This window comes from Euprymna scolopes, chromosome 19 (genome assembly GCF_053919585.1).
Source record: "Euprymna scolopes isolate OS-2025 chromosome 19, ASM5391958v1, whole genome shotgun sequence".
NCBI lineage: Eukaryota > Metazoa > Mollusca > Cephalopoda > Sepiida > Sepiolidae > Euprymna > Euprymna scolopes.
Window position 1 is genome coordinate 107,411,752 of NC_136500.1, and position 5,012 is coordinate 107,416,763.

A 5,012-nucleotide genomic window follows, 5' to 3' on the forward strand; every position below is an offset into this window, starting at 1 on the left:
CAATAATTCAAATGGTTTGAAACCTGACTATGCATTTCAAAATGGATTATGTTAATCGTAGATTATATTCGAAGAACACCGTTCTATAAATTTTCACATATTTTCTTTTTAATTAGTATATTTTCCAAAGAATTTCAGTTTTTCAAAATTATAGATAATTAGATTGTTAGAAACGTTTATGAATTTTTAATAACGAATATCCTTCGATGATTTATCCTTTACGAAATGAAAATATTTAAGTCGTTTGAAGTTTATATCTAGAAAATGACAAACATTTACGGAACGATTTTTAGAGAATGACAAACATTTACGGAACGATTTTTAGAGAATGACAAACATTTACGGAACGATTTTTAGAGAATGACAAACATTTACGGAACGATTTTTAGAAAATGACAAACATTTACGGAACGATTTTTAGAGAATGACAAACATTTACGGAACGATTTTTAGAGAATGACAAACATTTACGGAACGATTTTTAGAGAATGACAAACATTTACGGAACGATTTTTAGAGAATGACAAACATTTACGGAACGATTTTTAGAGAATGACAAACATTTACGGAACGATTTTTAGAGAATGACAAACATTTACGGAACGATTTTTAGAAAATGACAAACATTTACGGAACGATTTTTAGAAAATGACAAACATTTACGGAACGATTTTTAGAAAATGACAAACATTTACGGAACGATTTTTAGAAAATGACAAACATTTACGGAACGATTTTTAGAAAATGACAAACATTTACGGAACGATTTTTAGAAAATGACAAACATTTACGGAACGATTTTTAGAAAATGACAAACATTTACGGAACGATTTTTAGAGAATGACAAACATTTACGGAACGATTTTTAGAAAATGACAAACATTTACGGAACGATTTTTAGAAAATGACAAACATTTACGGAACGATTTTTAGAAAATGACAAACATTTACGGAACGATTTTTAGAAAATGACAAACATTTACGGAACGATTTTTAGAGAATGACAAACATTTACGGAACGATTTTTAGAAAATGACAAACATTTACGGAACGATTTTTAGAGAATGACAAACATTTACGGAACGATTTTTAGAAAATGACAAACATTTACGGAACGATTTTTAGAAAATGACAAACATTTACGGAACGATTTTTAGAGAATGACAAACATTTACGGAACGATTTTTAGAAAATGACAAACATTTACGGAACGATTTTTAGAGAATGACAAACATTTACGGAACGATTTTTAGAGAATGACAAACATTTACGGAACGATTTTTAGAAAATGACAAACATTTACGGAACGATTTTTAGAAAATGACAAACATTTACGGAACGATTTTTAGAAAATGACAAACATTTACGGAACGATTTTTAGAAAATGACAAACATTTACGGAACGATTTTTAGAAAATGACAAACATTTACGGAACGATTTTTAGAAAATGACAAACATTTACGGAACGATTTTTAGAAAATGACAAACATTTACGGAACGATTTTTAGAAAATGACAAACATTTACGGAACGATTTTTAGAAAATGACAAACATTTACGGAACGATTTTTAGAAAATGACAAACATTTACGGAACGATTTTTAGAAAATGACAAACATTTACGGAACGATTTTTAGAAAATGACAAACATTTACGGAACGATTTTTAGAAAATGACAAACATTTACGGAACGATTTTTAGAAAATGACAAACATTTACGGAACGATTTTTAGAAAATGACAAACATTTACGGAACGATTTTTAGAAAATGACAAACATTTACGGAACGATTTTTAGAAAATGACAAACATTTACGGAACGAATTTTAGAAAATGACAAACATTTACGGAACGATTTTTAGAAAATGACAAACATTTACGGAACGATTTTTAGAAAATGACAAACATTTACGGAACGATTTTTAGAAAATGACAAACATTTACGGAACGATTTTTAGAGAATGACAAACATTTACGGAACGATTTTTAGAAAATGACAAACATTTACGGAACGATTTTTAGAGAATGACAAACATTTACGGAACGATTTTTAGAGAATGACAAACATTTACGGAACGATTTTTAGAAAATGACAAACATTTACGGAACGATTTTTAGAAAATGACAAACATTTACGGAACGATTTTTAGAAAATGACAAACATTTACGGAACGATTTTTAGAAAATGACAAACATTTACGGAACGATTTTTAGAAAATGACAAACATTTACGGAACGATTTTTAGAAAATGACAAACATTTACGGAACGATTTTTAGAAAATGACAAACATTTACGGAACGATTTTTAGAAAATGACAAACATTTACGGAACGATTTTTAGAAAATGACAAACATTTACGGAACGATTTTTAGAAAATGACAAACATTTACGGAACGATTTTTAGAAAATGACAAACATTTACGGAACGATTTTTAGAAAATGACAAACATTTACGGAACGATTTTTAGAAAATGACAAACATTTACGGAACGATTTTTAGAAAATGACAAACATTTACGGAACGATTTTTAGAAAATGACAAACATTTACGGAACGAATTTTAGAAAATGACAAACATTTACGGAACGATTTTTAGAAAATGACAAACATTTACGGAACGATTTTTAGAAAATGACAAACATTTACGGAACGATTTTTAGAAAATGACAAACATTTACGGAACGATTTTTAGAAAATGACAAACATTTACGGAACGATTTTTAGAAAATGACAAACATTTACGGAACGATTTTTAGAAAATGACAAACATTTACGGAACGAATTTTAGAAAATGACAAACATTTACGGAACGAATTTTAGAAAATGACAAACATTTACGGAACGATTTTTAGAAAATGACAAACATTTACGGAACGATTTTTAGAAAATGACAAACATTTACGGAACGATTTTTAGAAAATGACAAACATTTACGGAACGATTTTTAGAAAATGACAAACATTTACGGAACGATTTTTAGAAAATGACAAACATTTACGGAACGATTTTTAGAAAATGACAAACATTTACGGAACGATTTTTAGAGAATGACAAACATTTACGGAACGATTTTTAGAGAATGACAAACATTTACGGAACGATTTTTAGAAAATGACAAACATTTACGGAACGATTTTTAGAAAATACTGAACATTTGAATCTTTTGCCTTCTTTTGTAATATTTGGGTTATTTTCTTAATATTTCATTTTATTTATACATTTAAAGGTACCTATAGTAGTAATTTGTATCGGTTTAAATTCCATCATCATTCTTCTCCATGCTTTGTTATTACAATGACAAAAGGACAATATGTTTTTTTGAAATCGTGATACATCATAATTTCAAGATATTCATTGATTGAAAATGTGCACTAGGAAGCGAATGGTGTGGTTAAGTCGACTTCCATGAACCCACGTGCTCAATTTTGCAGTTTCATGTTGATATGTTTCTGCTTTTCTGTAGAGGATATAAACTTTCTATGCTAAAAGTACTAAGCATTTCCTAGATCGCAACAATATACTTGTTGCTTATCTCGGACAGATATTTTATCTGCGACCATTTTCAATATTTGATTTTTGCATCGGGTGTACATTTTGAAAGTGTGCTTAGTGCAGATGCACCTGATTAATAAATGCACAACTTGTTCGCTACTCCTCCTCAAATATTTTGGACCTTCTTCGGAAAAATATGTTTCAATTCTCAGACGAGACCTATTCATTTATGTATCTCTTTTGATCTCATTCGCACAGGAGCTGAATATTGCTTTTTGCATAATCATTTTAGCAGACTGTTTGGAGCAAGCTTTAATTTCTGATTGAATTTTGCGGACAATAAAGTTTCTCGTGAGTGCATGATATGAACACGCACTTTCACAGAATAGAACGCCTCTACTAGAGAATAGAAAGCGTAGTAGTAGTAATAGTAGTAGTAGTATGGGGGAGGAGGAAGAGGAGGAGAAGGAGGAGTTGCGGTAGGAGTAGTAGCAGTAATAGTGGTGTAAAGTCATACTGTGGAGAAGAACAAAGGTACGAACCAACCTACGAGGGAAAGAAATGTTGGTGTCTGTTTTTAAAACGAGTACGTGTCACAGGATGACCTGGTCTGCATGAAGTTGTACTCGTCGTTTGCAAGTATTCGCTAAGCTGCATGATAGGATCAGACGAGGAATAATGAGTTTGACTCCTTCTGGCTTTTAACCAAGGCCATGTTAGTAGGATTATTGTGACTCAACAATGTTGTCACTGCTACTATTACTGTGGGAAGAGCTTTATTTTAGGTAGAGATCTGTTGCTCTCACTTCGATGAGTGTGTGTGTGCAATCAGCACCAACCATATTCAGGGTTTAACCGGCTTCCTCCGAAGAAGGAAGTTTCATGGGAGTATGAAATTCACAAGCGGTTCCCAGTCGCATCTATATCCCCGTTAGGGGAGATGACGACGTTGGGTTTTTGCAACTTTTTGCAGGGAGGTGTCGACGTCCTCCTACATACAGCGCCTGGACTTCCCAAATTGGTCACCCATTTTAGTAATGACCAGGCTCAACGTTGCTTAACTTCGGTGATCTGACGGGAACCGGTGTATCAATGTGATTATACCGTATATACTTCGATGAGTAAATGTAAATTCATTTCAAATTTATTTAATAAACAACCATATGTGGCCGTTGTTTGGAATCCAACTTAATCAAATCTTTGTTAAACAGTTGCAATCAAGATAATGTGGCCGCAGTTGCCTAAGTGATATGGTCGGTGTCAACTAAATAGTATTCGCCGACATTATAGTCGCGTTCATAATCCCAACTACATCATAATAATCTGCTTAGATTCGTATTTCAGAATCTTGTGCGACGCGCAATATATTCTATTAATACATAAACTTAATAACAAAAAGTAAATATTACTGGAAGGTAAAAAAAACATTTCTTAAATTCTTAGTGCAATAGTGATACAGTTTCACTTAGTGAAAGACAAACTCCTTATTGTGGTAAAATTTAGAAGATTGTTTGCAAAA

At 31.7% G+C, this 5,012-nt stretch overlaps 1 pseudogene; it reads right to left on the reverse strand.

The window, feature by feature from the left end:
* Window positions 1–4,485: 4,485 nt before the first annotated feature.
* On the reverse strand, window positions 4,486–4,604 carry LOC145240612 (5S ribosomal RNA; annotated as a pseudogene).
* Between the last annotated feature and the right edge of the window lie 408 nt (window positions 4,605–5,012).